Genomic DNA, 16,907 nt, shown 5'->3' with positions numbered 1-16,907 from the left:
TTCAAAAAAAACCTAAAAGCTAGTTCTTTGAAAAACTTGATAAAATTGATAAACTATTACCTAATGTGACCAAAAAATATAAATAAGAATTTTAAAAAATGAAAAATAAAAATAAAAGAATTATTGGAATCTAAATATATAGTATCATAAGTGAGATTTTTAAATGGATAATTGTTTTTAAAATGCAAAATTGATCTAAATTAATAGATGAAAGAGATATTAATTCACTTTCCAACTAAAAAGGAATTGAACTAACTATAAAAAAACTATCACAGGTGGGAGAGGACATTTGGGAAGCATGGATTTAGGTGAATTCTAGATACATATCAAAAGTATTACTAATGAATATTTCTTTAACACATTTAAATAAAATGCTAGTAAAAAGACTTCAGGAATATGTCCAAAAATTATTCCCTATGATGATGCTGCATTTATACAAGACATGAAGGAATCATTCATCAAAAGGAAAATAATCAATAGACATATAAAAACAAAAACAAAAAATTCTCAACATGCCAAATGTAATTAAATCAATGTATGGCTAAAAAAACATTTAAAAAAGCAAAGCATTCATTTCTCCTTAAATTCTATAAATACAGGCAGAGAATGGCGTCTCAGTGGTGATGATGAAATTTGTCCTTCATTCTTGAGGAAGACCATGACATCAGGGAAGGTGATGTCATGAAAAACATATGAATTGAATTTGAGTGGGAGGGGGTGCCATGCTAAGTCCCCAGCCTCACTTTCTCTGGGTCCAGTGCTCATATGGGAATCAGGATGACTGGAGATGGGCCTGGTGGTATGCTGTATGGAGCATTGGGCCTGAAGTCAGTGGGTCTGAACTGAAAGAAAACCTCAAACACTTAGCTAGGTTGTGTGACCCAGGCCAAATCATTTACTGTCTTTCTGATTCAGCTTCCTCATCTATAAAAAGAAGAAGCATAACAATAGCACCTGTTCCCAGGGCTATTGTAAAGATCAAAGGAGATACTCTTTGTAAGGTTCTTTGTATATCTTAACGTTCTATATAAATTCTAATTATTATAAAGTTTTATATAGATTTTATTGAGTCCTTTGATTGCTGCATCTCCAACATTCCACCCTGTATTTCTCCCTATCTCTTACCCTAGAGTCAGCCCTATGTCAAAAGGGAAAAAAGGAAAAAGTCTGACAATGTATGATCTACACCTGCGGACCTCTGCTTCTGCAAAGGCGGGGCTCTTCATATTTCTTCTTTCGGGTCAAAGTTGATATTTTTCTATTGAAGCCGTAATGCCATTAGCAAACAGAGAGAGAAAACCAGGTCAGGTAGCTTTCACAATTTGGGTTACAGTGTAGATTCTTTTTAAAATGTGTTTATTTGTTTAAGGCAATGGGATTAAGTGACTTGCCCAAGGTCACATAGCTAGGTAATTATTAAGTGTTTGAGGCTGGATTTGAATTCAGGTGCTCCTGACTCCAGGGTTGGTGGTTAGGGTTAGGATTAGGGTTAGGGTTAGGGTTATCCACTGTGCCACTTAGCTGCCCCTTATAGTATTGATTCTTGATGTAGATTTTACATTGGCAAAGAAGACAAAATATGAAAACAGTCAGTGATGGTAGGATTGTAGAAAGTCAGACACAGTGATATTCTATTGGTAGAGCTGGAAACTGGCCTAAAGGAATGTGCATGACATTGGGCCTAGAAATCACAAAGAAAGACATATGCCTCAGGTGGTCAAAGATAAAACAAAAGATCAAACTATATATTGAAATACATTTTGTAGATGCAAATAATTGGTAATAATACTGAATCTCATTAAGTGAAGAATGTCTGAAAAAGATATACAATAGAATGTTGCCATGCCATAAGAAACCATGATCCAATACAGAATAAAGAAGGAAACATCATATACAAGGACTAGAATGATGTATAACCCAAACTCTAATAACCCCTCCCATAGAATCTTAAATATCATGACAGTGTCCTTAAGGAAAACTAAATACACTATTATGTACTGTCAGTTAACTGTGACGGTTAAAGAATTCTGTGTGAGAGACACTAAGGAGATAAGAGCATTTCTTTCCTGAAGATTCTTAAAGCATTAACTGTCCTATAGAAAGAGTCTGTGAGAGACCAAATCACTAGGATTTTTAATCTGATATACGTGATGTTTGTTTCTTAAAACAGTGATTATATTTTCATATGTAAGGGTTCCTTTGTAATCCTTTGTATCTTATATTATGCAATTGAAACATGATTCTGAGAAAAGACCTATACATTTCAGTGGGCTACCCCAAAGGATACATGAGGGGAAAAACACATGTCTGAAAGTTAGCTATTCTTTTTAGCATTTCAAGGAGATAGTGGAAGAGAATTGACTTTAACTGTAATTACAGAAAATCTAGCTTTCATTCTAAATAAGAATGAAAAACATTTGACTCATTCTTTGGAGATGATTACATTCTAAGAAGACTAACTTGTTGAAGTGTGGATTCAAAGCTCTGGGGAGTCAGCAGTTGAAGTGTTAAGAAATGAACTTCTTGTTCTCTGTCTTTCCAGAACTCTTATGTAGTTCTCTGACTGTGACCTTGTTCAAAGTTAACACACTGTGTAAATATTTACCTAGGGTTTTGTATAATCTACGACTGTTAATTAATGTTAGGGCTGTGATATTATGTTTTTCTAAGTTTATGGGTTCAGAGGTTAAGACTGAGAGGAAGGAGAATTTACAAGTCAACTTGTTTATGCAGTTTTTAAACTGAAGTGACTGCTGGGTCACATAATTAGCGAGAGGGATTTTGCATTATTTGACTTCATGAAGTATTGTCCACCCGTACCCCTAGATTGTCTTTTAATCCTGTGAGAGAATTGATGAAGTAATAAATTAGTAGTAGGCTGAGTGGGGGGAAGGGAAAGGAGGTTGCCAAGCAAAAGTACCTGAAAGGTAAAGATATACATTGTGTAGGTGGGACACAGATTTGCACAAAGAGCAGTCTCATCAAAGAGTTACCAAAGTCAGATGAGAAGCATAGACTTAAAGGTCTTTATCCTTCCCTTGAATGAAGGCAGTTTTCAGGTTAGTGACTGTGGCATAACTAGACGTTATGAGGATAATAAGGAAAGAAAGCTTCTATATTTGCTGTGATCTAAGGCACAACACAGAAAAAAAGATTTATACTCTTTGAGTTAGGCTACTGAGGTACCCAGCCACTTTGATGCCCACTACCAATTTTCCATCTATGAGCAGATTCACAATGGTGGGGTACCTTAGCGGGCTGCAGTTGGCCACATAATAGTCATATGCCGTGATATCAAGGGACAGCAAGAAACAGCTCCATTCAAGTCATTAAAATACACTAAGTAGTACAGACCAGGAAGGAAATACTTTTTTTTTCTTCCAGTAAGACATCAGAGAGTATTCTTAGATTAGCAGAGGAAGAGCAGCAAATGTCTATAAAGGACAGGAAGTTGATAACGAAGTACATGGAGAAGTAAGATGGAAGGCACACTTGATGAGGATACTGTGGTCCAGATTCTAGGTCAAAGTCATTAGATAAATTCCCAGGAATATAAAAAGAAAGGAAAACCACAGATATGATTGGTCTGTGCTTTCTTGAAGGATAAACATGGTAACAGAAGTCCCTAAAGTGACTGATATGTTTGAGAGAAAAATGAGACAAGAAAAATTTTGCAAATAACTCCCGACTCTAAAATCTTCAGTGGCTCCCAGTTACCTCTTGAATAAAATACAACATTCTTAGCCTGTCACTTAAAAACCTCCACAGTCAAGATTTCCCCCAACTATGTATTTTTTTCATATTAGTTCCTTTCATTCTCTGTTTCAGCTAAATTGTCCTATATAAAATTTCCAAGTACTTGATATTTCATACCCTACCGCCATGTCTTTTTTTTTTGTAGTTTTTGCTAGGCAATGGAGTTAAGTGGCTTGCCCAAGGCCACACAGCTAGGTAATTATTAAGTGTCTGAGGATGCATTTGAATTCAGGTACTCCTGACTCCAGGGCCGGTGCTCTATGCACTGTGCCACCTAGCTGCCCCCCTACCACCATGTCTTGAAGACACTTTTGCATTTTAGAATTCCTGTCTTCTTTCAAATCACAGCTCACCACCTTACAAGGTATATTATGATTTATCCAGTTCTTTCTCTCTTGCCTCCTTATCCCAATCATTTTGCCTTGTCAAGATTGACCTTAGATTACACCCACCAATCACGACTTTGTCCCTATTCACATATTGTTGAGTAAAGCTAGAAAAAAATCATAAAACTACTATGTCTAGAGGGGCGGTTAGGTGGCACAGTGGATAGAGCACAGGTCCTGGAGTCAGGAATACCTGAGTTCAAATCTGGCCTCAGACACTTAATAATTACCTAGATGTGTGGCCTTGGGTAAGCCACTTAACCCCCATTGCCTTGCAAAAAAACTAAAAAAAAAAAACACCCAAAAAACTACTATGTTTGGATGCACTACAAATTTAGATGGTATCATTAAATGTGACTCGCTACTCAGGTCACTATCTCCCTCACCAAAGCACCTTTTCCAAACTTAAAATCTTTCTCAAATTTCCCATGACTCTTTCTTATCTTACTCTATCATCTGAGAATCTTATTTCACTGATAAGATGAAACTATGTGATAAAAAATCTTTTTTCTTTCCTCCTCATCTTATATCTTCATTTTATATTTCACCACTTTCACCTTTATTCATATTTCACATAATGAGATTGATATTCTCCTTGAAACCCATCTAAGTGCATGTGTTCCATCCCATTTTCTCCATAGCAGATGGTTCCTTCTGTCATTAATATTTCATCTTTTCCTGTATGCTGACTTTTTCCCCTGCTGCCTAGAAACATGTTTATGTTCCCTCTATCCTCAAAAACTTTCACTCACTCTATCTTATATATTATCTTCCTTTTATGGATAAATTTCTTGAAGGGGGCATCTATATTTATTGCCTCTAATTCCTTTCCTATCGTATTTTTAATTCTTTTCGGTCTGAATTCTGAACTCATCATTCAATTGAAACTTCTCCCTCCAAAGTTACCAATGATTTCTTTTCAATAATTTCTTTACTTATTTTAAACATTCTTTTTTTGGGTTAATCTTGAGTTTCAAATTCCCTCCCTTGATTTTCATTATTTGAGTAATGACTGGACAAATTGTACCATATGATAGTGATGAAATACTATTGGTCTATAAAAACTGAAAAGCAGGATGATTTCCAAAATATCTGGAAAGGCTTATATGAACAGATGCGAAGTGAATTGAGTAGAACCAGGAGAATATTGTAAATGGTAACAATGATATTGTACCATGATCAACTGTGAATGATTTAGCTATCCTCTGCAATACAATGATCCAAGACAATTGGGTGATGAAAGGACTCTTGATGAAAAAAATTAAACACCTCTACAGAAAAAACTGATGGAATTTGAATACAGATCAAAGCATACTATTTTTCACTTTATTTTTATGGGGATTTTTGCTCTGTGCTTTTTTTCACATGAATAATATGAAAGTGTTTTTTGTATATTCACACATATATAATCTGTCAAATTACTTTTGAGGAGAGGGAGAGAATTTGGAACTCAAAATCTCAAAGATGATGGCAAAATGATATCAATAATACATGTGAAATCATGCCAAACAGATTTCTCTATTAACTATGTTACAAAAAAAGCAAAAAAGGTGAGAAAATTATATTTCTGTTTGCACTTAAAGTTCATTCTTTCTCTGGAGGTGGATAGCATTTTTTTCTTCATGGGTTCTTTGGAATTGTCTTGGATCATAACATTGATCAAAGTAGCAAAGTCTCACATTTGATCATCATGTTATCATGCACAATGATTTTCTGAATCTCCTCCCTTTCTTTTGCATCAATTCTTATAAGTCTTAACCATATTACTTTTTTTCCTGAAACCATCTCCCTTGTTATTATCTAATGCTCTGTTCTCAGTCTTCATTCGTTTTTTGACTTCTCTGCAATTTTTGACACTTTCAACCACTTCCTTCTCCTTGAAACTCTCTTCTCTCTAGTTTTGTGTATGTGTGTATGTTTGTGTTGTGTGTTGTGTGTGTGTGTGTGTGTGTATGTGATATGTCTCTTCAAGTAAACTTCACTGCTCCTCAGTCTCTTTTGCTGGATATTCATCAAGGTTATACTCAGTAATCATGAGTTTCCCCTTAGGACTCTGTCATGAACCTTTTCCTCTTCTTCCTCTAATGTATTTCACTTGATGATCTCATCAGCTCCCTTTGAGATGATTCTCAGATCTATTTTATCCATCTTTTATAAACTTTTCCCTCTCTCTTCTTAATACTACCACTACCCTAATCCAGGCTCTCATCACCTCACATCCAGACTATTAGAATAGTATACTATCAGGTCTCCCTGTCTCAAATCTCTCTCTCCACTTCAGTCCACCCTTTTTCCAACTGACAAATTGATCTTCCTAAGGTTCAGATATGACCATGTCACCCACCTATTCAATACACTCCAGTAGCTTTCTATTATCTCTAGGATTAAATATGAGATCCCTTTTAAAGATCAGAACCTGATTCCTTCTCACTTTCCCAGAATTCCTTTTTTTAAACAGTTTTATTTATTTAAGGTAATGGGGTGAAGTGAATTGTCTGAGGTCACACAGCTAGGCAATTATTAAGTATTTGAGGCCAGATTTGAACTCAGGTCCTCTTGACTCCAGGACCAGTGCTCTTTTCACTGTGCCACCTAAATGCCCCACTTTCCCAGTATTCTTACACCTAACCTCCCTCCATAAACTCTTTGAGGCAGTGACTACAGCCTCCTTTTATGTTCCTGGTCCAAATGTACTCTTATCTCTCAAGTGTGTTCATTTTCACTGACTACTCCCCATTCTTAGAGTTCTTGCTCCTATCTCTGTTTTCTAGTTTTTCTGGCTTCCTTCAAGTTTCAGCTAAAATCCCACTTTCAATAAGCCTTTCTTAAGAATTCTACTGCCTTTTCTCTGTGATTAGCTCCACATTAACTTTTAATATATTTTGTTTTTACTTGGTCATTTGCATAATACCTCCCCTTTAGATTGTGGTCTTCATAAAGGTAGAGACTATCTTGTACCAATTTTTTTTTTGTATATTGTACTTAGCATAAAGTTTGATGCACAGTAGGCATTTGTTGATTTGATGTATAAACAGGACTTCTCATCTGCATGACCAGAAAGACATAGCTAGAGAGAGTTGCTTCAAGAAGCAATATTCATTTTAATATTACTTATAATCACAATCATCATAAGGTTAATTAACATTAACAAAGCTGCACTTTGCCCTAGAAAAACCAAAATGCTTCTGGGAATGGCAACTAAACTGTTCTGCCAGAATTTTTATTATTCCCAGGCTGCCTGCTCTACTATTCTGCTTTGTTTTCAGTTCATCTTTGGGACACCTGAGATTTTGCTTAAGCATGAATTCATTAACTACATATCAATATATTTACAGATTTGGGGAAGTTCTTTTAAGGAAAATCTTGTTGGCCATTAGGGACAAAAAAAGTTTTGCTACTTTAACATATATAATTTAATATAGATACTATTTTTCTCATGCTTAGAACTGGGAGGGAATTGGAAGGTAGTCTTTTTTAAACCATTCATTTTATAGATGAAGCTGAAGACTAGAGAGGCTAAGCAAATTGCCCAAAGACGTGTGATTAAAGATTTATAGATAGAAGGGATCTTAGAAGTCATCTCGTATTACCCTGATTTTTTATGAGGAAACTGATGTCTAGAAAATTAAATGATCTGCCTAAAGTTTCAACAAAGGCTACTTGGGTTCTAATTCTAGCTCTTTGATAACTCAGTTTGTGACCCTGGGAAAGTTCTTTGCCTTTTCTGGGATTTAGTTTCAGAAATATAAAATAAGAAGGCCCCTTCTCATGTGCCTTCCAGATGTCACATCCTACATTCTACGTTCTAAGTTTTCTGTTCTGATGTTTTATGCTCTGAGGTTCTTCCTGCCAAAATACATTCTGCCTAAAGTTTATTTAAATTCTTACATTTTAAGTTCTAAAGGACCTCCTAATCTGAAATTTTGTGTTCTTTGATGCCTTTTCATTCTAACATTCTGTATTCCAAGGATCTTTGCTGCATTATGGTCATTAAGATTCCAGACTATTAGCAGGACTTCTCACCTCCATGACCAAGAAGATATCAACAGATTCACAGTGACATCCTGGATTCCAAAGAGGAAGTCACATTTGGTGTCTTGACCTGAACAAAGATATAGTCTACCCTAAGAAAACAATCACAGAACTTAACTAAACACATGAAATAACACTTACCAACCATTTTAAGATTTGCACAGTTTTTGATCTCATTTAACATCACAGTATCTCTGTGAGCTAAGTGTTATTATCTTCATCTTATGAATATGAAACCAAAATTGAGAGAATTAAGTGATTTGGCCACAATCACACAACTGTTCTTTGTCTGAGTCAAAACAAAATTTACAGTAATTTTCACAATTCTAAATTCGAAACTCTATTAATTATTGTTTACTTCTAAGAATGTCAACTAATAGGTCTATTGGCCAAGAATCTTCCTCATTTCAGGGAGTTACTCCATTCTTCCAATTTGATTTCCTTTGGATCTTCTGAGATTGTGCTTAATAAGGAGGAAATTAATTCCCTCAAAACATGCATCAACTGTATATCTGTCTACACTGGAAAGCTCTTTCCAATTGAAGCTTGATGGCAGATAGGAATGATGGGGGAATTTTGCAGTTAAATCATTCACAATGTACACATGATGAAATATGGCCACTATCCTTCCCAATCTTAGGCTCCTAGTATTTGAACTTGAATAAGGCATTAGGCAGCTCAGCTCCCACAGAGATAGAGGAAGTCACTTGATCAAAGTATATAAATATCACAACTGATAAGGACCAGACAGCCCTAATTTCTTGTCTCTACGTTCAGTGATTTTCTAATACATCTAATACATCTTCCTTTGTGATCATTCTTTTTTTGTAATGACTACAATTGTTCCAATAATACTTATTCCATAGCTATCCTTGGTCTCCCATAGGACTATTTAACAAACTTTTTTATTTCTTTGTCTAATTTTCTCATCAACCACAAGTCTCTCCTGGGGATGCTTTCAATTCTGGAAAATCTCCCAGAGAACACTCCAGAGATCATCCTGAAGATAAAATCAGATATCATTGAAGACTGGGAGAATTCTTTCTCAGTTTCTTCCCCCTCTTCAATTCTGTGAAATAGAAGAACAGATTCAAGGCGTAATCTGGAGAAGAACCCACAGCTTCATGGAATCCATTGGCAATAATGTCACCCTTTAAGAACTGTATTCCTTCAAATGACTATTCATAGACTTTCTTTAAAAATAATGAAGAAGGGGGCACCTAGGTGGCACAGTGGATAGAGCACCAGCCCTGGAGTCAGGAGTACCTGAGTTTAAATCCGGTCTTAGACACTTAATAATGACCTAGCTGTGTGGCCTTGAGCAAACCACTTAACCCCATTTGTCTTGGAAAAACCTAAAAAAAAATGAAGAAAAGGTCATGATGGTGAATTAGTGGTAGCTACACATCTGAACTCTTCCAATATTCACCTCCTGACAACTTTAAAATAATGCCTTAAATCAAATCTTGGAGTGGTAGAACCAACAAAAGATTGGAGTGATTCATTTTTCCAACCAAAGAAAGCATAGGAGGTTAGCAGGAAAAGTCTGTGACACCAGGGTAGAGGTCTCTCTGAAGTCCACAAACATAATAGTGACAATAGTGACCACATAACTTTGAAAGCTCTTTGCCCAGAGTCAGTAAGGGGATCAGAGACAACTTGTCAGAAAAAAGATAATGGGAAAACCCTTTACTGTCACTGGGTACAGCTGGTGCCAACTGGCAACTCTTTTACCCATACATAGTTCTGGTAGACAGGAGTTTAGGTAATTTATCAGAAGGAAATAGGTACCCTAGTCAAAGTTCTAAAGCAAAGAGATCATTAGCACTTGTAGCTGCAGGAGATCAAGGATGCTTTCTGTTTAAATACCAGAGAACAAATCAGGAGAACAGTGACTAAACTCTCTTAGGATAACACTACCTTAGAAGTACAAAAACTTGGAAAGTGTCAGAACCAGCCCTGAAAATGGGAACAAAAAAAAACTCCTTGTACTTGATAGAGTGCCACTTCACCATCAGGTGAGTAGAGCCCAACTTTGACATAAAGTTAAAAGTCAGCAAATAGAAGGCAGCTAGGTGATGCAGTGGATAGAGCACTGGTCCTTGAGTCAGAAGGACCTGAGTTCAAATCTAGCCTCAGACACAATAATTACCTAGCCTTGTGCCCTTGGCAAGTCACTTAACACCATTGTTTTGCAAATAACAAAAGCAAATAAACAAACAAACAAACAAACAAACAAATAAATAAATGACAGTCAGTAAATAGGTTAGAAAGATGGAGGACATAATAACAATAAGAACAACATAGAATTTGACCATAAAAATCTATTGTAGTGGCAGGTAAGACCAAGATATAACTTCAGAAGAAGACAACAGTGTGAAAACAGCTACAAACAGAGCCTCAAAGAAAATTGGAAAAAAAATTGGAAAATGAACTCAAGCTCATCAAGAATTCCTAAAAGTGTTAAAGAAAGAAATGAGTTGTAGTGGAAAATTTGGGAAAATAAATGAGAGTGTTACAAAAAAATTATGAAAAGAGAATTAACAGTGTGAGGAAAAAATATACAGGCCAGCTAGCACAGTGTCTAGAATTCTAGGCCCAAAGTCAAGAAAACTCATCTTCCTGAGTTCAAGCTTGGCCTCAGACATTTACTAGCTGTGTGACTGACCAAGTTCCTTAACCTTGTTACTTCAGTTTCTTTATTTGTAAAATGAGTAGGGGAAGAAAATGGCAAACTGCTCCAGTATCTTTGCCAAAAGAATACACAAAAAAACATAAATTCAAATGAGGTCACAAAGAGTCAGACATGAAATTGTACAAACCAAAGTCAAAATGCACAATTAGGCTTTAATTGACACTAAAAAAATCTGCAACAAATATGGGATATATAATCTGGATGGCTGCTTCTGTATTTAATGTGAAGTATTTAAATACTTTAGAAACATATTCAACAATTTCTTTGATAGCAATGACTTTTGTAAAGATTTGTGCTATATTTTTATCTTTCTTCATGTCATGTTTTATCATTATTAAATAATACTTGTCTTTTTTGTATTGTTATCTATATAATCGGTACAGGTACTGGTGGAAATCTCTAATGGATACTCATAACACTATTGGTCACATGTCTCTTTCTGCAGCCTGAAGGGTTTTAAAAGAAAAAACATATCCGAAGTCTGCCACTGCTACCCTTTTAATTGTTATCCTTTGAAAAGCACCAGTATATGTTTAAACCAATTTCCTCTCTTAACGAAAATGATAGCCAGCAATTTCCAATAGAATAAAACAAATAAAATGTCTTTATAAAATTGTAAAAAACAGAAAACCAAAGAGTCAGACATGACTGAAAAGACTGAATGCCCAATGAAAAAAACAACCAAAGAAAGAAAAACTTGGCCTAGATAACCCAACCTTGGATCAATGAGAATTGGTCTTATTTAGAATTGGGACTGAGATTGGCTTTCTCTTCCTCATATTTAAAAAAGTCTTAGCTACTTAATGGACAGCATGATATGAGGGGGGACGTGAGGTAGAGATATATGTTGGATTTGGAGGACCTTTATTCAAATACCAAATAATTCATGATTTAACTGTGTAGTCCTTGTGTATGTAATAACTTATCTGAACCTCACTTTCCACTTCAAAATGAGATGCTTGAACAGTATGACCATTCTGGACCATTTCAGCTCTATCTAGAGAATGTAGGCTGACTCTAAGTAAAACTAACCCAGCCCTTATTTGACTTATTTTCACAGCAATAGCACTTCAAACCTGACAACTAAGCAAAAATATTTTCCAAATCAATAGTATATCCTCTGCTAAATTACTCCTCTTTCACTGGAAAATCAATGGACTGATTTGATCATTGTGGAAATTTGGCAGGACCACTGTATCTAATTTGTCCATCTTCCATATTTAATTTTTTTTGGAAGGGGAGGAAAAAAATCACCTTTTAATAAGAGAAAAGTTATTGATTAGTTTCCACTATAAAGCTGCTCCCCAAATCAAAAGGAGAACAATTATACACATTTACAGTGATCAGGAACAACAGTGCAGCCATCTTATTTAACACTAAACTGGCAAATTCTAGTATAAGTAGATGATCACACGAGAACTGTCATAGAGACAGAAAAGGTGTATTGCATGGCACATATCATTCTCTCCGTCATGGATTAAGTTATTTTGCAACAAATATAGAGATCTGTCTACTCTCTAAGTCCTTGTTACTTCCTCTCAAACCAAAAGACAAACTCTGTTATGATAAAAGCCTCCTTTGCATTTTTTCACAGGGGAAGGATTCAAATGTGAATCCTTAAGTAAATAGGCATACATATATATATATGTTCATAGACTGTGAATATGTCTACCAGACACTAAATATATAAATATATAGTTGTATGCGCAAAGTCTCACATTAAATAGTAGAAATTAAGAAAGAAATCTTTCAAGTTATTATTATTTTTAGGTGAAAAAGTACTAGAAGAGATGAAAGATACGCCAGCAAATGCATTGTAAAATAAAGAATAAACATAGGCACCAACTAAAAGCATATGTAGAAAAGGATATCTATATGGTGTCTCCAGGGACTGGTAAAAAAAATATACCATCCTCTGGGTAGGATGGAGTCTCTAATCGGAATCTAGTCTTTCACATCCATCTCTTCTGGCAGAGAACGGTTTCAAAATAGAGAGAAAAGTTGTTTCAGAAATGGTTTGTGAATCTTGTTATTCCCCATCACTCCTTAATCATTTTCTAGATTAACTCCTTCTGTGATCCACGTTAGAACTATGAAACATCCACACTGACATCAAAAACCACAACCCACACTCCCCCGAGTCTTCACTACCCACTCCTCCCCCATCCCAATACCTCCCTCTAGCTCTCTCACTCCTCTCTGCTTCTTCATCTCCACATTTAAATTGGCCTGTCTCCCTGAGACACGGAGAGAGAAAATCCTCTTGTCTGGTGAATCTGTTTTTTTCAAGTTGGTTATCCACTGGCAGTTAGACTGCCATCGTCAGAAAATTATCAATTTAAAAATTAAATTGCCTGGGAGTCTCTGGTACTCTGTACCACTGAAGACCTGGCCCCAAGATAGCAGCAACATTTAGAAGGAGGAGGTGCTGCTTCCTCTGCTGCTGCTGCTGCCACCGAGAGGAAGAAAAGAAGAAGGGATGGAGGCGGAGGAAGAGAAAAAAGAGGAGAGGATGAGGAGATGATGGAGGTATATTAAAGAATGGGGAGAAGGAAGGCTCCCACCTTCCCTTTTCTACTTACTCCCTACCCCAAAAGCACTACGGAATGACGGTGGGAAAAGATTGACTCCTTGTCATCTGTAGCAATGGGACTTTAATAAAAAATATTCTGTACATCAGTCGACTTGTCCCAAGCTTTCTATCTAAGAAATATATATATTCCATTTTTTAAAAGTCTTAATTATGCAAAGGTCATTGTTGTAGGTCATGTCCATATGGCAGCCATCTTATTGATGTTTCTAACTTTTCTCTATTATCTGAATAATATTTAGAAGTATGAAGAAACTGGTAAAAGGCATTATATTAGTAAATGTCACATACACATCTCTTCTAAAACAAGCTCGACTTTATTGAAAGCAATAATCATTCAAACTTCCTTTATTAAAATATGAAGTATTAGTTTTCTATTTTCCCAAGTATAGTAAATTTATTGTTTACTTATCTCTTTAATCATCTTTCTTTCCTATAATTCCAAAGATTACAAAATTGATAGGAGACAATCATATTTGTGATAGATACAATTAAACATCAAAATTTCAAGTAAAATAAACTGTATTCACATCTACTGGTCTGAATACAGATCTCAAGACCTAAATTTTACTTTTTTAAGTTATAAAAATGCATTTTACATGCTTAAATAATGAATGCCCACAATACTAATTTGTAAGCTTCCCCACATAAGGAAACGAGGAATGTGCATTTACCAGCATTAGTGTTCTGTATTGCCATGTTTTCTCTAAGACTTCTCCTCCCACCTACCTGTCTCACTCATCTTAGGATTTGGTTATGAAATCTGGACTTGATGGAAGCAACATTGATTCTTAAGGCCTATTTTTTAATCCTCAGATCTGATTCCATTTTCCCTGAGGCACAGTGGGAAAATCATGGCTAGCTGTGTCTTCAGGTTCTGTTCCTTTCTAGGTTAAAAGCTGAGTGAGGAAAATCTTTTAAAATCCCAAGGCTTTCTGATAACTGAGATTGGCCTCATGCCTGGGATAGTCTGTTCAGATCCCCATGCATCACAAAATATGGAGTCTGTCTATTTTATAATCCGGAAATCCAGAGATTCAAGGGTCTTTCCCTACCTGTCATTGGAATTATCTGCTAGTAAGCCATTTGGACTGTGCTCTTCTGAATCTGCCAGTAAAATCCCACAGAAGATTGTCTTACTGCATGTTGTAGTCTCTCATAACCAGTGTGGATGCAGGGAAACCCCAGCTATTTTCCCATCACCTTTTCAGGCTGCTGTGAATTAAGTAATGCAGTTTCTTCACCTTTAGTTTTGACAAGTACCAACTGAACTTTTATAGAATCCTGTTGGAAAAGGATCTACCTGACATCCTGGAAATGTAGGAATCCAGCTTCTATTGGGGGTATAATTCATCTCTTTCTCTACATTTAGTTTTGCCGAGAAAAGGCAAAGAATTCATCTCTTCTTGTCAGAAGCATTATCTTTTACACAGAACTGAGTAGCTGCTTCATTAATCGTCAGCTGATGAAGGGTGAAATGTTTGTCATCTTTCCTTTTTGAGTGGAATAATCCATATTTTTCTGATGCAGATCATTATCATTCCTCACAAAGACGTGGCCAAACATTGCAGCCATTTTTCTGGTTGGTTTTCAACAATTCTTTCACTTCATTCAATTCACTTTGGGGGAGTGTAGTGACCACTCCTTCCATCCACACCACCATGGACAGCGCCTCAGGAATTTTATTTGGTGAGCCTGGGAAGCCGAGGTCTGTCTGGGAGAGGCTGTGCAAGTCTGGAGTCTCTGGTATTCTATAGCACTGATTGATGTCCCCTGTGATAGCAGCAACGTTTAGAAATCTTCAGAGAAGGTTCCAGAGCATTGCTGTAACTCTAGAAAGAACTACTTCCCCATTTATGTAGGGGAAGCTTCCTATCATTTACAGATGAGGATGCTATTGACAAGAAAGGAAGTCAGAGCTGATCAAAGATTAGGGCTTGTAAGCCAGTCCCCTTGATAGCCTTCTGGAACCTGATGGGAAGGGGCTGGCTAACCATGCCCACCTGGCTTCATAGTGCTGCTGGGCACCATCTCTGCCTTGTAGGATGAGAGCATCAACATAAGAAAAAGGCTTAGCTCTTTATTACGTCTGAAACTCCCCCAGGGTCCTAGACAGAGCTGATGTCATTATTGAGCAGTCCGACTTTGCAAGAGGATGCAGCTGGCTCTTCTCTCTCTCTCTCTCTCTCTCTCTCTCTCTCTCTCTCTCTCTCTCTCTCTCTCTCCATCCCAGAGAGCTCTCCGGGTGGTGGGGAGTAGGTAGAGAGGGGAAGGTGGGAGCCTGTCTTCTCCACATTCTTTAATATACCTCCATTATGTCCTCCTCCTCCTCCTCTCCTCTTTTTTCTCTTCCTCCTCCTCCAGCCTTCTCTTTTTCTTCCTCTCAGTGGCAGCAGCAGAGGAAGAAGCATCTCCCTGCCTGCCTTTCAGCTACAGCCCACACCCTCCCCATCCCTTCCTCCAGCTCTCTCACGCCCCTCTGCCTCTGCCTCTTCATATTTGAACTGACCTGTCTACCTGAGACATAGAGAGAGAGAACCCTCCTTGTCCAGTGAATCTGTTTCTTTCAGGTTGGTTACCCATTGGCACCAATATCGCCAACATCAGACAACAATCAATTTAAAAATTAAATTGCCTGGTAAATAAATGCCTGTCAGTATTTCTGATGTGCCAACTGCAGCATTGGGAATTTAAATCATTTTACCAGGGCCATATGTTTAACATTTGCCAGGGGCAAGTTCTGAATAAATATTCATTTCTTTAAAACCAGCCCTCTGCTTTGTTGACTCGCTTCTTAGTTTTTATTTCAAGCTTTGGAGGATTCTAACACTACGCATGGTTCAAGGTATTAGATGGGTGAATCAGCAGAGTTGAATACTCGATGCTTCTTGTTTCTCTTTCTGAATTCTATTATATTTATGCTACTTATTAGCTAGCCGTGTGATTGTTTTTGTCATTGTCAGCTTTGTCTGTCTCTCCATGACCCCATTTGGGGGTTTTCTTGGCAGTGATACCGGCATGGTTTGTCATTTCCTGCTCCAGCTCACTTTACAAATGAAGAAACTAAGGCAAACAGGGTTAAGTGACTTGGCCAAGTTCCCGTAGATAGTAGATCTTTGTTTAACTCCTGGCTGAATCTGCTCTTCCATCCTAGCGACTTGAGGAGAGGATACAGAGTAGGCAAATATTCTCAGAGAATTGTCAGTGAAGTTGGATTTTTTTTATAGGATTCTCTATGGAATTGTGACTGGGGAATTTCTGAGGACTAAAACTTTTCCCAAGAGAGGATATTTTTGCCAAGGTAAACTAGACACAGAAACATGATTTGGGTAAAAAAATCTTTATGGAGAGATTATTGAAAAGTGTGAGATGCATTCTATGAGAACATTTTTAGACCTTATTAACAGTGCCAGAAAAGGATCATGGATGAAATCTGCTATAGGGGGAA

At 36.8% G+C, this 16,907-nt stretch overlaps 1 pseudogene; it reads right to left on the bottom strand.

Moving 5' to 3' along the window:
• Positions 1-14,271: 14,271 nt before the first annotated feature.
• Positions 14,272-15,490, bottom strand: LOC141519483 (NGFI-A-binding protein 1 pseudogene; annotated as a pseudogene).
• Between the last annotated feature and the right edge of the window lie 1,417 nt (positions 15,491-16,907).

This window comes from Macrotis lagotis, chromosome 3, assembly GCF_037893015.1.
Source record: "Macrotis lagotis isolate mMagLag1 chromosome 3, bilby.v1.9.chrom.fasta, whole genome shotgun sequence".
Taxonomy (NCBI): Eukaryota; Metazoa; Chordata; class Mammalia; order Peramelemorphia; family Peramelidae; genus Macrotis; species Macrotis lagotis.
Note: the sequence above shows the minus strand (reverse complement) of the source record. Positions and strands in the feature narration are given on the sequence as shown.